This window comes from Desmodus rotundus, chromosome 4, assembly GCF_022682495.2.
Source record: "Desmodus rotundus isolate HL8 chromosome 4, HLdesRot8A.1, whole genome shotgun sequence".
Taxonomy (NCBI): domain Eukaryota; kingdom Metazoa; phylum Chordata; class Mammalia; order Chiroptera; family Phyllostomidae; genus Desmodus; species Desmodus rotundus.
Genome location: NC_071390.1, coordinates 175,426,715 through 175,451,769, shown reverse-complemented (window position 1 = coordinate 175,451,769; position 25,055 = coordinate 175,426,715).

Here is a 25,055-nt window from a genome sequence, read left to right as displayed (position 1 = left end):
GATACTGCCATAATAACTCCCCTGGCAAGAAATAAGCTTCATTTCCTGCGGCCTATAAAGAACCTGCCTGACCTTTAATATCATCAGAGGTCACGTGTGCCTGGGAAAGCCCAGGCCTGGGGCCTGAGACCTGAGGTGGGGCCCTCAGACCTGCAGCTCTGCCTGGCAGCCCTGTGAACCCTGCCGGCACGCCTGCTGCGGGGGTGGTAACCATGCACGATCCCCCCTTTCCTCATCTCCGCGGAAGAGATACAACTCCCTGCCCCCCAGGTTTCGGCCTACATTGGTGGGAAACTATCCCAAGCCAATCGCTGTATGCTTTGGCCTGGACCTTGGGGGATACAGAGACCATCGGAGAAACAAAGCTGAAGCAGACAGTTATAATATATAGGGTAGGGCAAAAGTAGGGTTACAGTTGTGAACACACAAAACATAGTTTATTCTTTTACTAATTTCTTATTTCTTTATTATTGTGTTATTGATTGTTATTATTAACCTACTCTTGCCCACCCCTGTACTGTGGTATAGCACCTATGGGGTCTGTAAGAGGCCTGGCATATGGAAGGTGCTTGGTAAATATTAATCTTCCCTAGAGATTCATGGACTCATAGAATTTATGCAGTGTGGGGTGACCATATGACTCAGTTGACCTGCTCAAAGCTGCTTTAGAGCTATTGTCCTGGAATAACTACTTCTTTCAGCACTACAAAGTACACCACCCAGGACAGCAAAGTACCTGGTCACCTCTGCAGGGAAGGAGTGACTCACCACAGCTGGCATAACCACCCTGACCCCGTTGGCCCTTAGTAAAACCCCAGAGAAATTCTGCAGTCCACGGCCCCTTCTGGTCTTCCAGCATGTCAGCCCGGGCCCACTATTGCTGTGGGATTCCGGTCATCAGAAACACCCTCTTCTGGTCTCTGAAATCTCCCACGTCACAGATAATGGGATGTGTGCATGCAAGTGGCAATCTCTGTCAGTGAAGTGACCAAACTGTGGTGACATTTATTATTTACCTAGATTTATAGCAATTTTTGGATCCCCGCAGACTCAATAATTAGCAATTATTTGAAGGCTAGTAAATAGGCAAATGGACCTTTTCAGCATAAATGTGCATTCCACATCACATAGTCCAGCATCAGATATTTACCAGACACTCCAGTAAAAACGAGAATGCAGCAGATATGGGCAGGTTTGTCTTAGCAGCAAAGCTTGACTAAGCAAGGCGGGGTAGGAGAAGTGAACAAGGAAGGAAGTTATTAGTTCTGCCAGGTGGGCATTATCACTCTGCCTCACCCATAAGGAACCAGAGGCTCCTCAAGCTGACCCAGTGTGACAGTCCTCTGATGCGTCCATGTGGCTAGGCTGCAATCCCATTGTTCCATCAACCATAACCTTGGGGTTGCTGGGAAGGTATTTTGCAGAAGTGATGAAAGTGCTTACACAGTTGACGTTAAGTAAGGAAGATTATCCTAGACAATCAGTTGACAGGCTGTAAGAGTGGAGCTGAGGCCTTTCTGAGGAAGAAGACACCCTGCCTATGGACCTCAGTGCCCTCTCCTGTGTGGGAGTGCTGACCTGCCCATCCCAACAGCCCACCCATATCAAAGGCCGACCCTGCAGGGTTCAGACCTGCCTAGATAGCCCCTCAACCATGGAAGTGAATTCCTCACAATCAATCTCTTAATATATCCTCCTGCTTCTTCTCCTTCTCCACTTGAACTATGATTAATACACCAAATGGGATAAGATGTACCTTCCGTGAGCAGGTCACCAAAGCTTCTGGCTTGTGTCTCCCTAGTAGACTCTCCCCTTGCTGATTATGATGAAGCAAGCTGCCCTGTATAAGGTGCCCTATGGCGAGACCTAGCTGACAAAGCACAAGAAGTGGCTTCCAGCTGAAAGTCCAGCAGGGAGCTGAGGTCCTAAGTCCAATGATCTGCAAAGAACTGCATCCTGCCCACAACCACAAGAGCTTGGAACTCAGTTTTTACCCAGTTGAGTTTTCAGAGGAGACCCCAGACCCAGACAACACTTTGATTACAGCCTCATGAGACACCCTGAGGACCCGGCTAGGTCATGCCTGACTTTCTGACCCACAGAAACTATGAGCTAATAAATACATGTCATTTTAAAACCCCTAACTGATGATTTGTTACACAGCAATAGATAACTAATACAGCCCTTCAAAGTACACTCAGCCCTGCAGCCAGTGATGGTTCCAAACACAAGCCTGATGATACCCTTCCTGTGACTTGGACCCTTCCTTCAATGTCATAGGAAACAAAAAGGTGGCATTCATCCAATGTCTACTAAGTGTTGATGCTTTCATATGCATAACATTGAATCCATACAGTGTGACCCAGCAAAGTTAAGGTTATTAACCCCATTCTGCAGAAAAGAACACTAGAGGACTGAGTAACTTATTTAAGACTACAGAGCTAGAAAATGACTAAGTCAGAACTGAGACCAAAAACGTCTAGTTTCAAAACTCTTCCTGCTATCTATAATGCTTCCACAAAACCCAAAGCACCCTGGTGCAGAATGAGGGAGAAAAAAAAATAGACAGACTGGGGCAGATGAACCTGAAGGCCTATGAGAAGGGGAAGTTCAGTGAAATAAGGGAAAGCAGGAAACCGGCATGTTTCTGCACAATGTCTGACCTTGCAGAGTTTTATTGATCTCCTTGGAAAAATGAAGTTCAGCAAAAATAAGCTTATTATTCATTCCCGGGCTCAAAACTCCAGTGAACTTTAAGTGTTTGAAACTCAAAAGATAAAATTCCAGAGTCCATGGGTTTCTTGTCATCGGGCTACACTGTTGGGCAACTATATATCTGAAAGAGAGTTACCTAATTGAGAAACGTGGGAGCTCATCCTATCCCATGTCAGCTTAAAGTGGCCCCTTGTAGCAAAAGTGCACCCACCCTCACCTCACCATTCGATGCCAGCAAAAACTTAAACCTCCTAGAACTACCCCATTAATCTCATAAATGCCCCACATACCACAAGCTGCATCAGCCTCTAAAAACCAAAAGGGCAGAGGGGAAGGGCTCACAGAAAGCTCACAAGAATGCTGAGGTGTTACAGGCATGTTCTGGGACAGGAGCCCTTTGATAAATTGCGCCTGAGTCTCTAAAAGAGGGAAGAGCCAAGAAGTCAACCTCTTCCTCCCCTCAGATTTATGAATCTTCCAGCGTGAAACAAAAGCATCACTTCGTCAAGATCAAAGCTCCGAGAGGTGAGAAGAAAAGCGAGAAGACCAGAGATTCCCCTGGGATGGAAGTATGTCTGTTTTATGTAACATACATGGTCTGTGTTCTAGAAGGCACACTGCATAAGAAACCCACTTTAATAGTCCCCATAAAATAAATACTTTCTTTGCATTAAGAATACGAAAAGATGGATATGCTCCTTGCTTGGAATGTATAAAGCAAAGGTTAAAAGTTCCCCCGTGTTTTCTGCTTACGGAAAATAACTTTTGACTCATCGGCCCAGAGTCCAGATTTTTCTTGGAAGAATGGAACATGGAGACTGAGACTATTAGCAATAGTTCAGCTGCCCCAGCTGCTGTGTCCAGGTACTTATTGTGTAAGGGTGTTTCTGGTCGTTGAAGAAAGGGCAGGCTCCAAACGCCGACTTGAAAGATAATCACACCAGAGCGCCTTAATAGTTTGCAGAACCCTGCAATATATGTTCTTAGAAGACGCACTGCCTAAATCACACATGATGCACAGATCCATTGATATTCCCTGTTTAGTAGTTGCTATCTGGGATGATGTGATTAACGGAAAGCTATTAGGCAATGCTGTGATTATGGAAAAAGAACAAAGGCTGAGAGAAACCAACTACTCAGTTCTAAGAAGGGGAAAAAAAAACAACAAGAAGGAAATAAAAATTTCAAAGGCCTGTGTGTCCCTTGATGCACGTTGCAGCCAAATGCAAAGATGTGCAAAGGGTTGCTCGCTGTCTTCTTAGTAACACCTCGTTCCTCAGCATCTGCAGAACGTGCAAAGGCTGAACAGGAACCAAAAGGAGCCGCCAGATCTGAAAGATGGGAGTCAAAAGGCATTGCTTCCAATCTGGACCCACCCCTTCTCTTACTCATCTGTAAAATGGGACTGACACTATTTGTGTTGTCAAATCCTTCATTCAACTAGTCATCCGTTTCTTTCAGTCACTTTCCTGTCCACGGCCCTGGGCACCACGGCCAATGAATGAACCAGGGGCCTTGCTCCCGAGGGCTGCCCAGTCAAGGAGGCGAGATGAGACATTACGTGAAAAACAACACTCTCAATGACAGTGAAGAGATGGCCAAGCAGAAGAAATGGTATTGTGAGCTGCCAAAACTTTAGAAACAAACTTGCAACTTTTTGTGTCACAAAAGCATAGTGTGTCTTTTCTGTTCAAACCCATTCATGGTACCACCAGCCTTTCTTACTCTTAATTTCTTTCTGCTAAATTGTCCCCTTCATTTTAAGTTTCTTCTCTCTAGCAAGCTTGTCTAATCTTTGTAAATCCTTTCCTGAACAAAGGCGCTTGTGCATACAGAAACATGGGCGTGCTTGGCCTTGGAGAAGCCTTCATCAGCACGCGCTGGACTGTTAACTGCTCTACTGTGTCAAGGAAACATCGTTCTTGTGTTGATGGTGACCTTAATGCAAAATGTTTCTATTAGCATCAACATGGAATGGAGATTTATACAAGTCTTTACACAAGATCTAACAGTGGTTCTAAGCTACAATAAAATGATCTGCCTATGCTCAGGGCTCAGAAAACTGATACCACATACCGGCTGTCAGGCTGAGGCCCTGGCTGGGGCTCAGCCCCTCCCTGTGCATTTGACCTAAATGCTCACCAGGTGAGCCTACTTCTCTAGACACCTATGTCCCCTCAGCACAGAACCTCAGGCCCAGTCTCCAGGCTCTGGTCTGCTTCTGTTCTGAGGCAGGGATCTGCCAGAAACTCCTTCCTGGGCAAGAGATCAGGAAGGAGGGGATAGAGGAACACAGGCCCCAACCACTCAGGGGCGAGTCAACCTCATGCTGGTTCCTGAGCCCAAAATCCTGCCCTTGCTCTGCCCCTCTGAAGATTATTCACCTTCTAAGTCCAAATGTCACATCCTCTGTGAGGCCTCCTGCCCACTCCTTCCTCGAGTCTCCATCACATGAGCTCTGTGCTTCCCTTGCAGCCAGTGCCCCCTGACCAGCTGCTGGAAGCAGGGACTGTTCAAAGCCCGCCTTCCTCACCTCCAGAGACCCTTCCCCAGAGACTAATATGGTGCCCACAACTGGCTCAGTGAATGCTTATTAAATCACCTCCCCCCCCCCCCCGCCCAGTTTTCCTTTTCTGTCTTATGACGACTTGGATAGCAACTAACAACACTAAAACTCTTCAAGAGCAGGTATCATCAAATATGTTGTCAGGTCAACAGCAACGTGTCGTCTTTGGCTTCGAGTCAGAACAGAGGCCCCAGCGTCACCTTTCATTTCTGACCATGATGAAGACGAAATTGCACAGGGGTTCACCAGTGGGTCTGAGTTCAGGTCCTGACTCCGTCATTTAGAATTTGTGTGAGACTACAAGCCTCTGAACCTCTCTGACTCTGACTTATCACCATAAAACTGGACTATGAAGGTCCCACTTGCAGAATCTCAGAGAAGATTCAGTGAAAGTGGGGTCGAGCCCTGGGACCCCAAACACAGCAGCCACTCAGCAGATGCGGCTCCCCTCCTCCCCTTCAATGAGGAAGCCAAACTAATCCCATCTTCCTTTCCAAAATATAAGAAGAGAATCGAGCCACGTCAGAAAGAGCAAGCGCGTTTGTAGAAAGGCCCATTGCTGGTCACAGAGGTATAACTGAATAATTCATGTTCACACCCAAAGCAATTAAATGGCCAAGGCCACAGCCATCCATCTATGCCTGAGACATGGGGATTTATATTAAAATGTTAGTGTGCTCAAGATTCATAATTCTAAAACTAAACAAGATTGAGCTAATGATGAAAAGCATACCATTTTTTAAAAGTCAGGTTTTGAATGTTTTTCTTAACAGAGCATTAGTGTATCTCTCTCTTTCTCTTTCTCTCTCTATATGTGTGTGTGTATACACACACACACACACACACACACATATGACTTGAACCATCTGCTCTATTTTTAAAAAGTAAAAAAAAAAGACATTACGAAAAGAGGTCCAATCATAATTGGCAGTAAGAAAAATTACATGCCTCCTGCCCTTTGCTCAGGCATAGAGCCATCAAAGTGTTATGCCATAAAATTTAATTTTTGAATTTTGAATGATTTACGGTGGAGTAGGACTTATAAATCAGAACAGCAACCACTGCTATGAATAGAGATGTATGTTTTTCCAAAACGTCCAAATTAAATACTTTGAGACACACTAAAAGACTTGCACGGCTCTCCAAAGGCAGCCATAACTGAAGCTCATCATTTGCGTTTGGACAGACGGAAACTTGCTCACACCTAGGCACCTCTGCCTCCTGAAGAGGAAGTGATCACACGGCCATCAAGTCTTCTTTTGGAAGCAGTTCCCCAGGGCAGCACATCACAGCACGGCACAGCAGCATGGGTTCCAGCTTTGTCAAGTGTGTAAGCCCTTTCTCATGTCTTTGATGCAGTTCTTAAAATTGCCAGGATCCCCAGAGAATCACGTGATAACCTATGTGCCAGCAAAGACCCCCTCCCTCTCTTTCATTCTAATAGCCGATCCCACAGTGCGTCCTCTGCACTTTGCCACCTCTGTCCATCTCCCTGTTCGGCCCTCCCCACCTCTTACTGGGGTCACTGCCACAACCTCCCAATTTCCTGCCTGCCTCCAGTCTGGGAAGAGTGTAGGAGTGCGCTGCCCAAAACATGATTCACGGTGTGGTGTTCCCTTTCTTGAGAATCTCCAACGCCTTCCCATTGCCCTTCACGTAAAAGCTGACCTTCTCACAGTGGGTCGGCCCACGCACAGCCCACATCCAGCATTCAGCCTCTCATCACTGATTCTCTCCATTCTGCAAACATGCCACTTTGTACAGACTCCATGATGCCCAACTTCTGAAAAATTCTGGACGGACAGGTAGAGATGGAATGGATTACATATTGCATACCAAAAATACAGGAGGAAAAAATGACCAGTGTATGTATCAAAGCCTTTATCTCTGGTGGATGGGACTTTATGTAATTTTATATTCTTCTACACTGGGCTGTATATTACAAAAATTTTGGGATTAAACATATTTTAGTTCAAAAAGGGGAAAAGATATCAAACATAACCTGTAAGACTCCAGAGGGAAAACTAGGACTCCTAGGTGTGAACACAAAAGACATGAAGATTCAGGTCTTTAACTCCCTGCTGAGCAGGGAAAAGAGAAGGCTTTCATTCACATTTGTATCATCCCTAGAAGTCCTTCCCTCAGACTGACCAATCAAAACATCGGTTGAACAGCTGTGCTCTGATCTCTCTCCCCTGAAATGAGGACAAAGGGCACCTTCAGCCATCATGGACCATGGAGATAAGGGGCAACCAGGGGTCAGAATTAGGGAGCAAGTCTGCAATCACGTGGGTTATTGGGCATCTGGTAAAATTAAAAAACAAGTAAAAATTTTAATGTCCCATACTAGATGTAAGCTCTATAAAGGCAGGGATTGTATCTATCCATTTATCTGTTCATCAAATATTTGCTGAGTGCCCGCTTCATGCAAGCACTCTTCTCAGTGTTCACAGCTCGGGCCCTGGACTCATGAAATTGCATTCTAATGAGCAGAGAAAAGATTAACCAATCACAAGTGATAGTAGAGAGTGATAAGTGATACCAGAGAATAAGAACAGAGGAACAGGTGGAGAAAGAGGAGGGAGCTTCTTTAGAAACTATGCCTAGAAACGCTCCTAGGCATCTGCAGTAGAGCTGACACAGGGATGACAGGAAGGAGCCAGCCCAGGACACTGCCTTTCGGGCAGGAGGATAGCAGGGCCAGAGCTCAGAGGAAGAAATGACCGTGGGGTATAAGAAGAACAGAAGTAAAGCTAGAGCGGCTGGAGCATGGAGGGAGAGGAGGAGCGGTAAAGGTAGGACATGAGATGAAGAGCCTTATGAAAGGCCCAGACTGTAAAAAGTCTTACCTGTCATGGTAAGGAGTTCATCTTGTTTCTAAGTGTGTGAAAAGCCACTGGGAGATTTGAAGCAGGGGAGTGATCTCATCTAGCCTCTGAAAACCCCACTCTGCCTGTGGTATGGGGAATGGGCTAGAGGACCCAGGAAAAGACCAGGTAGGAGGTAATAGCTGAGACAATAAGGCCAAGGAGAGGAGGGAAAAGGAATGGCATCCAGGCTAGAGGTGGAGCTGACAGGGTCAGGGATGGACTACAATGTGGAAATACTGAGAGTCGGAAGAACAGGAATCAAGGATGACTCCCAGGTTTGGAACTACCCAGCCAGCTCTGGCCCCGACTTGATGAGCAATTGATTTCTTGAGAGGGTGGATGGATCCAAGCACAGATGGATGAACAAATGGGTAGAAGGATGGTGAGAAGTGGAGCCTAGAGCAATGCTAGACGTGTGGGGTGCAGGAGCAAGACAGTAGCCATTTCCCCAATTCCTGAGGCCCTGCCAGGCATTTCCAGGTGTCTTTGCAGGGACAGCAGCAGGGGAACTCCAGAGAGGTGGACTCCAGAGCAGCCGATGGAGTTCTGGGAAGCCATGGAGTCAGGCAGACCTGCATTTGAGACCCAGCTCAGACCCTCACGTGCTAAGTACTCTTGCATCATTTTGCTTGCTTTTGAGCCTCAGTTTCTTTATCTACAAAATGGGGATAATTGTGTCAACCTCCTAGTCCTGCCTCTGCTGTGCATGGCCTGTGTGGCCGTGGCTGAACCACTGAAGCACTTCAAGCCTCAGTTTCCTCATCTGCAAGAGGGAACACAGAACCCCCACTGCCTCTCTCACAGGACGGCAGCACAGTTAAGTAAAAACCAAACAAAAGGGACACTGGTACCAGAGTGCTTTTCGCCTCAGGACAACACAGACTGAGCACAGCTCCTCCATCAACGTGAGTCAGCAGGTCCAGGTAGGGGAGAGGGACCCCGAGACCGAGTCAACCTCCAGACTTGCCTAGAGGCGCAGTCCCCTTTCACCAAGTCCCACACGGCCATGACATCTGACTACCATGGTTCCAACAGCAGCAGGGCCGTGTCTGTCCCTCAGGTCTCTGTGGGGATGTGGAAGGTTTAAGGGACCAGAAAGGAGAGGTTAGGGAGCGCCACAATCTCTTGTGCAGCCTGCAGGAAGAGCACTGCATTGTGGGCACTCCAGCAGTAATTGAGGATGACGGGCTGGATAAATGTATTTATAGCTGCAAAACCCAGAGCTTTCTGGCTTGCTCCCCAACCTTCTCTAAATGCCCCACACCTGAGGCCCATTGGGCAGGCAGGCGGAGGGAAGGGGAGGAACCAGAGAGCAGAGGGCCAGAGGGCCAGAGGACCAGATATAAATCCCATCCAGACTTCCTTTTCTAAACCCAGGAAATACCAGTCAATTTATATCTCATCATCCTAACCCTGCAGGTCTGGTTAATGGTTTGACCCATGTATTCTTTCCTTTTCCAAAATCTTGTCCCGTTCCCTCTTAACGTGATTTACTCTACTTACTGCAGCTGCTGACTTTGGCAGCTTTTCCCCCCTCTCTCGACCAACCACTGCATGCGAGCGATCCCGAATGACTCCCACTGCAGCAAGGGTGCGATTGCGCTTGGATTGCACTTGCTCGCTGCAAGCTCCAGAAAGGGCCTGCTCTCAGAGCTCTGGCTGCAAAAACACCCTCCCAACTCCGGCCCCGCCCCTTTTCACTTTCAACACCCAGGCACACTTTGGGGCACAGCATGAAAAGCCAGGCTAAAAGGGGCTTGTATTTTTACACCATATTTGACTTAGCTGTTTTATCTGGACGTGAACCTGAGCAGGGAGACAAGGGGGAGAGAGAGGGGCTTTATGAACTCAAAACCAAAATAGACCGTTTAAGCAGGGCTGAGTGAAGTCACCGAATGTGCCGTGGAAAATACTTTCAAGGCATTTTATAAATTTTGCACCCAAAAAAATGCCTCGGCCAAGTTGGACTAGCAGCTCTCGGATATTCAAATCCTCCATTTTTTCCATGATTTTCCTTATGGCTTAGGGACTTAAGAAAACAATGAGATCGTGTCCCGGAAAGTTACATGAGCACGGCACGAAAGCTCACTTTCCTGCAAATGAGCCACACACATTATAGGCTCTGGGAAGAAAGTGACCTTCTCAGAATTCTCTCTCCTTCTTCCTCGCCTTCTCTTCTTTCTCCCCTTCTTCCTCTTCTCACTGCTGTCATTAGCATTAATCAACCACATCACCTGGGCTTGTGCCTCCCGCCTGGGCTCCTGGTTCTCCTCGGGTGTCTCCTCGGGTGTCTCCAGGGGCCCATTGTTCATCTAGAAACCTAACCGAGCATCTTCAGTGGTTTTCCTGAGAAATCCTCCCAGCCCCACAGTGTCAGGAGTTTGACAGACTTGACTGGTTTGCTGTGGGGTACATCCTGTCCCTGCTCTCACACCCCACTGACAGTGGGCACCATGGCTGGAGTCCCCGGTACCCCACACACGTGTCCTCTCTCCTGGTCTTTGCTCCTCCTTGTACCGCACCCTGCTCTTCTGCGGCCCCTCATTCTCACTTCTGCCCACCAAAGTCCTCCCCCTCCCGCAGGCCTGCTGAGTGCCACCTCCCCCTGGACAGAACGCCCCCCACCTCTGACTCTACTGAACCCTTCCTCGGCTTCCCTTCCACTAAACCACGTGGCCTTCTTTCTAGCTTAGCCAACCCTGTCGGCCCCTCCCAGATAAGCATGCCCACTCTGGGACCTACTAGTTGTGTGATCTTGGGCAAATAATTTAAATTCCTGAGATTCAGTTTTGTCTGCTGCTAAATGCAAAGAATATATTTATCTCATAGTGTTGTAGGAAGAGGAAATGTAAAAAATGTATGTGAAGCTCTTAACACAGTGACCCCTATATTTTAATGGTTCAGCAAATATAAGTTGTTGGTTTATGACCGTATCACATAAATACTTGAGTCTAACCATATTTCTCTAATACAGTACAAGCTTCCCACTAGCAGGATGGATTTGCAGTCTGCCTTTGTGCCTGTCTCTCCCCACCCTCGCTAGAAATGACTGGACACATCTCTGTGCCAAGCTGTGTGCTTGTTGCTTTAATATGTTTGTGATGGTCAGTTTTATGTGCCAAGTTGGCTAGGCTATTGGCCCCAAATGGTCCACCAAGCACTAAGCGAGGTGTTGCTGATAAGGTATTTTGTAGTTGTGACACACATAATCAGTTGCCTTTAAATTCAGGAGATCAACCTAAGTAATCTGGGTGGGCCCGATGCAGTCAGCTGAAAGAGCTTCGGAGCAGAGGTTGAGACTCCCCCGGAGAGGAAAGGCCACCTGTGCGATGCAGCACCGGCTACTGCTGGAGTTCAGTCAGACTTGCCCAGCCAGCCCCCAAAATAACATGAGCCAATTCCTTGCAGTATAGATATATGTATATATGCACAGCAGGTCGGTGATTAGTGTTGTTTCATTCAACATCATTTCGTTTTAACATTGATGAGATGCTGTAGCAACTTAACTCTTGTTCGTATCAATCAGCCTTTGGCAAAATCGGTTTTCTTATATGCTGCTTCACTTAAAATCACAGAACCTGTCAACAAATGACAGGTTTTTAAGTGAGGACTTGGAGAACATGTCCTACTGGTTACATCTCTGGTGGAACCCTGATTGATACAATGTCAGCACATTTTAATATTATGTCAGTGGTGTTTATGTGGCATCAGAGATGTGATGGTTAATTTTCGCATCAATTTGGCTGGGCCACAGTGCCCAGATATTTGGTCAAACATTATTCTGGCTGTTTCTGTGAGATCAACACTGAAATTTGTGGACTTTGAGGAAAGCAGACTGCCCCTCATCATGTGGGTGGGCCTCATCCAATCAGTTGAAGGCCTGGCTACAGTCAAGACTGACCTCCCTGAGCAAGAGGGGATTCTGCCAATAGGTGACCTTCCGACTTGAACTGCAGCACCAGCCCCTCCCTGAGACCTCAGCCTGTGGCCCACCCTGCAGATTTTGCACTTCCCAGTGTCCACAGTTGTGTGAGCCAACTCATTAAAATAAATCACTTCTCTACATATACATACCTCATTGGTTCTGCTTCTCGGTAGAATCCTGACTATTGCAAAGAATCAAAAAGGGTATTGTTACTGAAACTGCTATCACTACTGGTACAAGTATTAGTACAAGTGTTAGCATTGGAGCTGGTTCAGTACTAGTATCAGCTTTATGAGGATTGGGATTAAAATTAGCATCCTATTGGCCACCTGACACCAGATAGTGTCAAAGGCAAGTGCCTTTGAAACCAGAATTCTAACCCCGGTGAACTGCAAATGCCAGGTCCTTCCCACCACCCTACCCCTCGCCCGAGTTAAGGGTCTCACACCTGGAAGGCATTCAAGAAATATTTATCCAGCCAGAGTTAAGCAAACTGGAAGACGTGCAAAATCCCATTTCTTGTTGCATGAAAAACTTAAGGAGACAGACAGTTCAGAGACGTTCCTTCAAATCTGAGTATTTTCATGAGTCCAAAGAAGGTCTATTAAAATAGTTTCCACTGAAGCAAAGAAAAGTCCATGAAACAGGAACATGTTATAGATGAGAGTCATCCCACTGATATGCCATATAGGTCAAGTATTAAGAGGGTAAATGTTCTACGCAGGAAACGTCTGAATCAGGTCCGTTATGGATGGACTTCCCGGTTGGTGGACGATTGTGACCAGCATGAATGATGGCTGTTTTCAACCACCAGCAACAGATAGCCACAGGAGACCCTGCCTGTGATAACAGGGAGGGAGACACCCCCTTCATCTTAAGTCTCATTTTCTCAGTTTGGGGGTCTTTCGAGTCAGGAACTTCCCCATTGTGTCAACAAGGTTTGTCTGAATGTTTAATTTATTATACACCAGCTGAGGGCCCAGGAGAAAACATGGGGGTGATTTTTGGCATGACATAACTATATCTCAACTATCGAATTAATGTGAAAATGCAGTGTAAAGACAAACTGTGTCGTGATGGATGTTAGCCCTGGTCGTGGACAAACAAGTCTTTCTCCTAGATGGAGGAAGGGAAGAGAGAAGTAAACCAGTGGTCCGAAGCGCATTCTGCACATTGGGCGTGGGCCTTCACTCATTAATGAATTCCCCCCTCCCTCAGCACAAAGTGGGAAGGGCTGTTCCAAGTCCTGCCAGCCCTCCTATGTTGTCCCACCACCAGGAACACCACACTCCTCGTTCTCCACTTTTTTGTCTAGGCTACACACATCTCGGAAGAATCAGGCTGCCCTGGCCAATTGGCTCAGTTGGTTAGAGCATCATCCCATACACCAAGAAGTTTGCAGGTTCGATCCCCAGTCAGGGCACAAATGGGAGGCGGCCAATGGATGTTTCTCCCTCCCGCTGATATTTCTCTCTCCCCCCACCCCCATCTCTCTCATCAGTAAACATATCCTAGGGTGAGGATTTAAAAACAGAAGAAGAATCAGACCCTGGTTTTAAACCATGGCTGCACTCAAAATTCATCTGAGATTAGACTGGCAAGCCTTATGAAATAAAAGTGCAGGAAACCAGTTAAATTTGAATTTTGGAAAACAATGAATATCATTTCCTGATAAAAATATTTTTGTATATGTCCCGTGAAATGTTTGTGACATACTCATTTAAAATTTTTTTTCATTATTTAGCAATGATGCAAATGTCCCTGGGTGTTCTGTATTTTACTTGGCAACACAGTCTAAATGCTTCAACCCTGCCCCACCTCCCCCAGAGACCCCACCTTAACTGCCCTCCCTTCCCACCTGCACGTGCCTGCCCTCACACTGCCATGCTTGTTTCGTCCTGACCTCTCCTTCCTGCCCCTCCGGGTACCCGTATCCACTTTGAGCACCTGTTCGCACCTAGCACCTGTGGGACAGGATGTTTAGTGAGGTGACTGGCGTTTTGTTGCTGCTGCCATGAAATAGTCAGAACAGCACCTGTGTGTGTTTGGTCCTTGTACTTTTCCCTCCCCTCCAAGAGCAGCTGAGCGGTGGTGTCCCCTAACTTCGGGGGCCCGGCCAGTACAGAGGGGCCTTGTGGTGCTGAGGTCCCTCTGTCTCCTGGGGCAGTCGTTCCCTCCAGACCCCTGCAGCCAGCTGTCCCTGGGAGAGCAGGGGGATGGAGTGAGCACCTTGGAAGGAGTAGGGTCACCTAGAAAGTGGGACAGAGGATGGAGGGGCACAGCACTGGAAAGAAATTATTTCTGAAAAGGGACCTAAGTGGCCTTCCTGCTTCAGCTCTTGCCCTTGACATGCCCTACATGCCTTTGAAATGAAAATCAGATTGTTTCTCAGCCGAGATTCTTCCTGTGGCTTCCATCTTACTCCAAATAAAAGTGGGGTTTGCTCATCCCCAACACAGCTCCCCTCAACTCCACATTAGGCTCCCAGCTGCTGCCAACACATACCAGACCGTCTTCCCTCTTAGCATTTGCATGTATGGTTCCCTTTATTGGGATTCTCTTCTTCCCCGCTACCTACCAGTCTGCTTTATCTCACTTTATCTCCTGTTCTGCCTTTGGGCAAAATGTGAGGCCCACCCTGACCTCCCTCCCACACCCAGTCCCTGTGTCCCTCTCCCCTGCTTTGCTTTCTCTGTAACACCAAAGCTTTCCCAGCTTGATGCAATTCACTTATTTATTTGTTCTCTCTCTCTCTCTCTCTCTCTCTCTGGCATCCTGCCACTGAGCATCCTGTGGTCAGGAGTTTCTGTTTCACTTTTTTTTTTTTTTTTTAAGACAAAGCCTTTTTTAAAAGATTATTTATTTATTTATTTTTAGACAGAAGGAAGGGAGGGAGAAAGAGAGGGAGAGAAACATCAATGTGTGGTTGCCTCTTGTGCACCCCCCACCAGGGACCTAGCCCACAACCCAGGTATGTGCCCTGACTGGGAATTGAACTGGTGACCCTTCGGTTCACAAGCCAGTGCTCAACCCACTGAGCTACACCAGCCAGGGCTCTGTTTCACTTCTTTATCCCCAACATGAAGGACAGTGCCGGGCCTATAGCAGGCACTCAATAAATGTTGGAGAGGGAGGAAAGGAAGGGTGGGAGGGAGGAAGGAAGGGGAGTGGAAGGAAGACGGGACAGGAAGAGCAAAGAGAGCTGAGCACACCAGAGCAGTGAGAATGTAAAGACCCTCCTTCCCAGCCCCAGGGGAGGTGGCAGGGCCTTTGAGGGATGTAGGTCGCTAGACATCAGGTGTGCCCAGGACTGAGCTGACTGCTGTATCTAAGTGTACCACTGAGTCAGCAAAGCCTCTAGGTGTGCAGGGACCATGCAGTACATTAGGGGTAACCATGAGGTCAACCAGGTCTCCCCGGATTGTGGGCTCCAGAAAGGACACCTGGGATATTGTTCAAGTCTGGGGAAGGAAAAGCAGAGACACAAACATGAGCAGATGAGACTGAATTTTCCCACCAGCTTGTGCAATGCAGGCTTGGAGTCAGATCAAGATTGCATTAGAGAAACCAAAGGTATACTATTTATTGAAAAATCTACTAGTACAGTTTGTACGGCTAAATTATATATATAGTACAAACAGTATAACAATGTAAATAGTGACAATAGTGTAGTCCTGCCCCACTCGCTAGCTGAGTGACCCTGGCAAGTCACCTCTCTGAGCAGGAAGTGTCTCATCGATGAAGCGGGACCATTACACCTCCTCTGGTTACGCTCTGTGTCCCCAAGTCACAGAGGGGTATTTGTTGATCATGCAAAATGCCTCTCAGGGGCCAGCAGGGGGCCTTTTTCTCATGTCACTCAGGAACCCAGGCCAACAGGACAACCACCCTCTCAAACACCTGGCTGCCACGCCAGAGGGCCTCTCGGTGGCAGTCAAGTGCCCTGCCCCACTAGTAGCATGCGTCATTTCATTTAGCTTGAAGTTTGTGGGTCAGAACTAATCACTAGACCTCACCCAATAGCCAGGAAATCAGGGAGTGAGATGATGCCATGGGCCCAGAGAGTAAGAGCAGGAATGATTTGGGAAAATATCCCCGAGGGCCCCAGAGGGCACGTGTGAGGCTGAGATGAGGTAACACACCCATCCCGGTGCCTGGCACGTAAAACGCACACCACAAATGAAAACCGTGGTTGGATCCTCAGTGTTGGGGGAAGGCAGAGATCCCCCTCGCCTTGGGCCCAATCCTTAGCTCAGAGCCTAACGGGCTTCTCTGTAATAAACGTTGCTGATTGAATTCACTGACATCTCACTAGGCCTCACCTACAAGACAGTTCTTGCCTCCACAGAGGCCAGAAACATGCACTTCCATAATTTCAGCATAGCTCCCTTCCCATGCCTACCCAAGCCTCCAGCATCAGTATTTGTTTAGTGCCTTCCATGTGCTTAAAAAAGCACAACTCCAGGCCTTGGGGATTCAGAGGGAAGGAGACAGGGAGTCTCTGCCCTCAGTGAGCTTACATTCTAAGGGAGGATGAGGAGGCAGAGAGAAAACTCTTAATTGAATAGTTTCCTATCTTACTATTGACAGGTGCTGGAGCTGAGAAGATAGCACATGGGACACTGCAGTAGGGAGCAAATCTCTAGCGAAGGAAAGGGGGCGATGTGTTATCTTAGGCCGTCCAGGAGGAGATCTGGGATCCAAGCAGTGGGACCAGCAGGTGCAGGGAGCCAGAGCCTGAAGAGAAATGGCTGTGTTTAAGAATCCGAAGCCAAGGCAGTGTGACCCACCTGAGTCTACAAGGGGCAGCATCCAGGATGCAGGAATCAAAGAGGCAGGCGTGGTCTTGTAGGCCAGGGGAAGAAGCTGAGATTTCCTTTGAATGCCAGCAGAGAGCGACGGCAGAGTAGGCGGGGCACAATTTGGGAGGGAATCAACGGCGCTTTAGCCAACCTAAGTCTGAGATGCCCATAGTCGCCACACAGCAGGAGTCGGACAACAAATTTGCAGTCCAGGAGAGGGATTCAGACCAGACATACAAAACTGGGAGTTGTTAATATGTGATGTCAGAATATGGGGCCTTTTCAGAGTTGCCTGGCCTCCCTGAGCAAAAAGCCAAGATGTCTTAAATCAAATAATGAAAGAGATGTTGCCTTTGACAAGAATCCCTTGGGCAGGTCACTGCCAAAACAGGCGCTACTGTTTCAAATAGTAACTGTAGGACTTTATAGCAGAAACTTGAGAGAGGATGAGCATGGTCTGAGTGTTGAAGACGTGTGAATCTGAAACAGAGAAATCCAGTAATCTCCAGATGAATTATATCAGTTGGGATAACCTAGGTTTTGCTGTGATAACAACCAACATCCAAATATTGGTGGTTTAAAGCCGCAGAGATGCACCTTTTGCTCACACTGTACGTTCATCAAGAATCAGCAGAAGGCTTTGTTCATCAGGGTCACTCTGGGGATCAGCTAATGGTGCAGCCACCACCTCAGAGGTAGCCAGTTCCCAGTAAGAGAGCGATACAGGTCTCTTCCACTGACCACACAACCCCCCTCCACCACCACCCATTCACAACGGGCCCAGGAAGCCTAACCCTTCCTTTGTTCCCACTTTCCAGCATTTCTGCCTCTTGCCCCCTCTCAACATCATCCTTTGTTGTAGAAAACCCTCAAAACTTTCAGGAGGGGGCAGCTTGCAGAAACAACCCATGCTCATCTGATTCATGACACACTTCGGTTCTCCCAACAACCCTACCAACCAGTGCACGTCCTTCCCGTGTTGCAGGGGCGGACACGGCAGCATGGAGACATTCAGTGGCATGCTCAAGGTCCCACAGCGAGCACACAGGGGAATCCAGATTGCAGACCGGGCACAAACACAAAGCCATCCTTATTCTCCCCACAACAAACGCTACTGCTTATAGCCCTGCTTTCCCTTTAAAATGAGTTGGCATTTTCATCTTAGATCCACCCTGGCCAAACCAAAGTAGGAGAGGGAATACTTAGCAAGAGAAGAAGAATACAAGCAGCAGATGCTAAATGGGTTCAATTTTCCTCGGTCGCCTTTGTCTTCTGTGAGTCGATGGAGAAAGGCAGGGGAGTAGAACACGGGGCAGACAAGAGACCTCTGATGGTGCTTGGGAAGCTGATGCTTATTTTTGAAGATGCTACAGGAATCCAGAGCTCTGTGGACCAACCCAGTCTGAAACTCATGTTTCACGGAGTTGATTCCTGATGCCTCATTAAACAGTTTTCGCTCATCCCTGGTGTGACTTGTAGAAATATGCATCAGAGAGATCAGGAAATGATTACATACTCCATTTTCCATTGCCCCAGTGGGCAGTCTGCTATATTTTTGGTTAGGAGGGCGTGTCCAGTCATGGTTCAAGTTCCTGAAGGCTGGGACTGCCTTCCCGTGAAGCAGTGTGCAAGTCCAGCTTTCAGCTACCACGCAGAAGTGTCCGTGTTGTCTCAGGGATCTGTTTTGAACTCTCTATAAATTCAGTGTGTTTAGTTGGTCATATTTATTTATGAAATATTTTCTGACACCTTGTTATAATTCATCTATACCCCAATTACAACTTGAGTCCCAAGAGAAAGTCTGAAGCATTTGGCCTGTGCTACCTGGGACATATTCTGCTCTTTCATTTGAAAAAAAGGCCCCATGTCTCGAGGCTCAAGGATGCCAAACTCTAAAACAAAAGCTCCCAATAAAGGCAAATCATCGGCTAGAGAAAGACTGTGTAGGAAAGAGAAACATTGGGCCATAAAGCTTCAGCTCATAAGCAGTTTAGACTTCTCTTATTCCCCAGCCTAAAAGAACTACGAGAAGGTCTTTTTATTCCCAAACTACACACCAGAACAGCATGGCAAGAAAATGACTGAGCCTGCCCTGGACCTCTCAGCAAAGGCTCCTGTCTGTCCACTTTCCACAAGGCCGCTTAGGAGAGGTGCCTATGCTCCCTGCAGAGAGAAATGGTCTGTGCTTAGGAGGGTCAGCCCATGTCTCCCCAGTGGCCAGGCTTCACGGAAGTTAGATCTGACCTGTGGAATTGGAGTGCCCTGTGCTCTAATGAGGTTACTCTGGGTGGGCTCTTGGATGGCCCATGGGTGGGAGCCAGTCACCAGAAAGACCAGGCCATGACTAGACGCTTGGGATTTTCAGCCCTAACCCAGCCCCCGGGGTCTCCAGGGAGGGGAGAGGGGCTGGAAATGGAGTTAATGATTGATCATGCTTATGTGAGGAAGCCTCCAAAAACCCCAGAAGTGTAGCTCTGGAGAGCCTCTGGGCTGGTGGACACGCGGGGGTGCTGGGAGAACCGGGCCAGGAGAGGGCATAGAAGCCTCGCTCCTTCCCACACGCCTTGACCTGCGCATCTCTTCCATGGGATGTTCATCCGTATCCTTTACTGTTCTATAATAAACAGGTACACAGTAAGTAAACTGTTTCCCAAGAGGAAAGAATCCAGGCTTAGCAGGAAAATGCAGTTTATACAGGGTGGGGCAAAAGTGTAACAGGGTGCAGCCAAGAGGGGGGCCCCAAACAGGGATTTGTAATGGCGTCCAGAACTCAAGGTGTCCAGGAAATATTATAAAAATATATATAGGATGTCCTCACCCCCACAAGCCTGATGGGGAGGGGGGGGAAGGGACCCATGGATCAGGGACATTCAGAGCTGTTTTGTGTAGCTATAGCTGTGCAGCTAACCTCTGGTGTGGTCATTTAACATATCTATAACCTTTAATTGGTTTCATGGATATGTTAAATAGCTGTGGCCATGCTTTGAGCCAGGGGGATGGGAGTGACTTCCATCCAAGACGTAACTGGGAAGCAACTCCCCCTGGTTGCAGTGCCTGCGTGAGAGCTTGGAGAACATTGACTCCATGCCATGGGGCCACACCTGCCCGGACTTACAATGGCAGCCCAGTAAAGCTGGAAGAATATGAGAATGCTGGCAGGTGTAACTGATTGTAGGAGGAGCGGGAAAGGGGGCTGCAGAGGAAGACTGGCGCTGGGATTTAAACCCAGGTGCAGCAGCCATACCGGAGAGAGAGGACCCTGTGGCTGTGACACAGCTGATGGTACCGGGAGCACGAATCATGGACTTTTACTTCTTTTCCTGACCTACGGCACCCCAGACTGAGCAGAGGGAGAAGGAAGGACTGCATGTTTGTGGGTATTCTAAAGGACTTTAGTATTTTAATAAAGACTTTAAGTCATTACTCTAAGTCTGTGTAACTTTTAAATAAATAATTCCTTTCCTTTTCACCAGTCTCTGGCATTGAGAGACGTCTTTCCTCTGGCAGCGGGCAAGGCAAACCTAGTAGGTGGCGGGGACCCCCAGAGCGAAAGGGGGGTTCCTTTCAGTAATAGTATATTGTCTACCCCCCCAGGTCTGTTCTGTATCAAAAGTAGGTTTACACTTGTGAGTATGCAAAACACATAATTTATGTTTGCAGTATTATCTACTAATTTGTATATTATTTTCCATACACACAACCTACTTTTGCCTCGCCCTGTCTGTGTCTTCACTCTCCCTAAGCAGCATTTGGCCTAGAACTGAGCTTGTGAGTCCAGCAACCACTCTAGACTTACAACACCCTCCAAGTCTAGGCAACAGCCCCTAGGCACAAGCGTAAACACACACTTGCACATGCGCACATGTGGACGCACCCGTGTGCACACACAGGCCTCAGGACCTACAAAAGGACTGTCCAGAAACTAAATCTCCCGTTTCACAGATTAAGAAACGAAGATAGGGAACTCTTAAGTAGATGGCGAAAAGGCATTCAGACGAACCAGAAGTCGAGAATGTAACTCAATCATTGTCATTATCCCTTAGCAACCAAGCTGGAAGCAATATTCAAAACAAGGGAGGGGGTCCTAGTAGAATCAGTAATACCTGGTCTTTATACAGTTAACTGTGGCGGGGGGGGACTTGGTAGTTTAAAAAATTATGGGGTGCTTTTTTTCCCCTCCGAGTACCCTGGCAAGAATGTCAATGGGAAGAAGCAAGCCCCTCGGAGCTTCTCCTGTCACCGGGAGGCAAGAACACGAGCAGGGGAAAAAAGCGCAAAAAGAGCACGGGCTGCCGCAAGGAGACACCGAAGCTGCGCTGAGTGCATGCGACGGGCGGGGGCTCGCAGCGACACAACACCTCGCGGCTCCATCCTGGGCCTTGCAGCGCCGGCGGCGCTTCCTCCACCCAGTGCGAATCACTACACTAGGTGCTTCGGTCTCTGTGTGAAACGTTCTCTCTCCCCAGAACAACGAAGCGCTGGCTCTCAGGGAGGACCCTGGCTCTGCCCTGCTTGTAACTAGACACGCTCCAATTTCAGATCCTGGTTTTGCTGGTGTTAACACTTTATACTTTTAACTGTGAGAAATCAAAATACATAAAAATAGATTTTAAATAAATTATTGTCTAAAGAATAACTCAAGAGAAACAATGTCCTAACTAAAGGCACTTCTCAATATTCCTTGGGTCTTTTTTCCTCCCAAGGACAGAAGGGATTAATTCTCGCTGCCCGAAAAGGGGGTTTCAGGAGCCGCTCACTCTCAGGGTTGTACGAGTGCAGGGCCGTCACCGGAATGTGAGTGCCGCCCTAAATCCGCATCCTAATTTCCTCCTGCCTCCGCTCAGCCATGTCGCACACAGCATAGCAGTAGCACACCTGGGAGTCCAACCCAAGTCCACTGGACCCAAAGGCCTCATCATACCACCCAGCCTGCTGTACACACAAGCCACTCCATCCATGAGAGTTTGTCCCAAAAGACTCCCCACAAACGGCCTTGAGAGCTGAGATCACACATCACTGAAGAGTGGCTTCAGCCACGGGAACCCAGGAGAGTGGCGTGGAGGTGTGGCAGGTACACACACACACTCACTCACCAGCTCTCCCCTGCTATGAGAGAACCAACCCACAATCATGGAATCACAGGGTAATCCGGTATCCTGAAAGGAAAAAGCATTTTGTAACTGTCCCCAATATGAAATGTGAGCACACGAAATCTGCTCCATGCATTGTAAACCTAAGTAATTGATCAATTTGTTCTGGGACTGAGAATATAGTGCATATTTCTTATCCATGTAAAAACCAAAACCAAAGTTATAATCAAATACCATGGCCACCTTCCCAGCCCCAGCTCTGCCCCGCTCCTGGCCTCAGCAATCAAAGGTACAGTTGCTCACCAGGGGTGGAATCAACACATTTCTTTTTTCTTTTCTTTTCTTTTTTAATTTTATTGTTGTTAAATACAGTTGTCTGCCTTTTTCCCCCTACCACTCCCCCCTCAACCCCAACCATCCCCACCTCCCTCCCGATTCCAGCCCCCCTTGGTTTTGTCCATGTGTCCTTCATAGTTGTTCCTGAAAACCCTTCCCCCTAGCCCCATTGTCCCCTCCCACCTCCCCTCTGGTTACTGTCAGATTGGTCTTCATTTCAATTTCTCTGATTATATTTTGTTTGCTTGTTTGTTTTGTTGATTAAGTCCCACTTAAAGGTGAGATCATATGGTATTTGTCCCTCACTGCCTGGCTTATTTCACTTAGCATAATGCTCTTCAGTTCTATCCATGCTGTTGTAAAGGGTAGAAGCTCCTTCTTTCTTTCTGCTATTTAGAATTCCATTGTGTAAATATACCATAGTTTTTTGATCTACTCATTTACTGATTGGCACTTAGGTTGCTTCCAGTACTTAGCTATTGTAAATTGTGCTGCTATGAACATTGGGGTGCATAGGTTCTTTTGGATTGGTGTTTCAGGATTCTTAGGGTATAATCCCAGCAGTGGAATTGCCGGGTCAAAAGGCAGTTCCATTTTTAGTTTTCTGAGGAAACTCCATTCTTGAGAGCATGGAGCTCCATTGCCATGAAGCCTGCCATCCTGCCCATGGGCTGTAAGGGGCAGGATAGCACAGGCTTCCCGCTGGTAGAGAGCACTCTTCCCTGTTGGTAGTGGGGAGGATGTATGGGAATTCTACAATGTCTGAGTTTGTCAAAATTACCCCAATTATGAGAGACATTACCCTAAATAGCTCTTTTCCCTTGCTAGCTATGATTTCTCATTGTAATTTTCATCTTCATCTGAAAGGCATTTTTACCAAAAATAAAATGGTAAATTTAGTTTGAAAATGGGCATCAGCCAGGTGTTGGACATGTAGCCTATTGGTCCAAACTAAGTTAATCTAATACACATCTGTCAGAAGGCACTGACCCCAAGATGGTCAGAGGTTGTGGGCAGATACTAACAGGGGCAGGAGAGGAAACACGGGCTTTGTTGGATACACCACGCAATGGGGCTTCCAACAGAGAAGCTCCAGAGAGTTAGCCAGGCAAAACTGACAGGAAACAGGCCCTTAAGTTTCTAATGTCTTCAGTTTAGTCAAAGAAAATGATGAAATCATATTTCAATCCAGGTTTCCATCCCAAGTGTGGTATTTCCATCTTCCCCAGCAAAGGAACAGAGAACGCTGGGATTTGCATGTAAGGTGACGCTTCATCACTTGAATTTTTATAGATTCATCAGAGCCTTGACGCTTCTGGAATCCCCCAGGAGCTGGTGAGACAAGCACACCCTTGGTCCCTGCTCCAGACCTGCTGAAGCAGAGACTGCATTTTATCAAGCTCCCCAGGCAATTCTTGGGCATGTTAGGGTCTGGGAGTCACTGTTAACTCTAAGATTAGGGGTGAAGAAGGAAGAGGCAGGAAAAATAACAATCATCCCATTACCACTGACGTGCGCTTACAGTGTGCTAGGCAGAGGGCCGGGCTGGTTTCATTTACAAGCTTATGGTAACTCTGAAAGGAAGCACTATCATCCCCATTCTACAGATGGAAAAGTTGACCCTCAGAAAAGTTCAATCATTTCCCAAAGGTCACTATTTAATAATGACAGAGACAAGATTCTAACTCAAGTCTCTCTGATACCAAAACCAGTGTCTTGCCCACTAAGCCTTTGAGTGCGCTTCAGAATGCTCTGGTGATAAAGAATCCACCAGCTTACTAGAATTACTTCAATTCTGCGATGTGGTTCTTGGGCCCAATGATAATCTACCACATCTCTTAGGTAGATCTGAAATCTTTTCTGTGTGAAGAAAAACCTCTTCAAAACATCACTAGATGTGGATACTCTTAATAATTAAACAAATAAAAAGAAAAAACTGTTTACATTTCCCCCCAAGTAACCAGCCATACTGTACCGAAGATACTGTAAACGGTTAAATAAAACTTAGTGGAGAAAGATCACTTCAACATACCATTCCACTGAAAAGTATCTTTTGCAGCATTCCACAAACAGTGATATCAGAATTGATATCATTGATAAGTTCTCTTATCACTGATTAAGTAGGATTGATGAGCTCTTAATTTGAAAACCCCTTCTACCCTCAGACCATGAGCTTCCCAGAGGTAATAAGTGTGTCTTTTTTAAATACTTGATTTTTTGGAGCAGTTTTAGGTTCACATGAAAATTGAAAGGAAGGTACAGAGATTTCCCATAAGCCCCTCTGCCCCCACACCTGCACAGCTTCCCAATATCCCCACCAGAGAGGTACATTTGTTACCATTGATGAACCTAGGATGGACACATCAGAATTACCCAGAATCCATAGTTTATGTTATGGTCACTCTTGGTAATGCACTTTCTATAGATCTGGACAAATACATAATAACATACTACTATCATACAAAGTAATTCTATTGCCCTAAAAATCCCCCCTGCTCCATACACCCACCCCTTCCTCCCCTTTACCCCAGGCAGCTACTGACTTTTTTGTACTGTCTCCATAGTTGTGCCTTTCCAGGATGGCACACAGTTGGAATCATACAGTAGGCAGCCTTTTCAGATTGGATTCTCTCCCTTAGAAATACGCATTTAAGGTTTCTTCCATGTCTTTTCATGGCTTGGTAGTCCACTTCTTTTTAGTGCTAAATAACATCCATTCTCTGCATAGAGTACAGTTTATTTACCCATTCA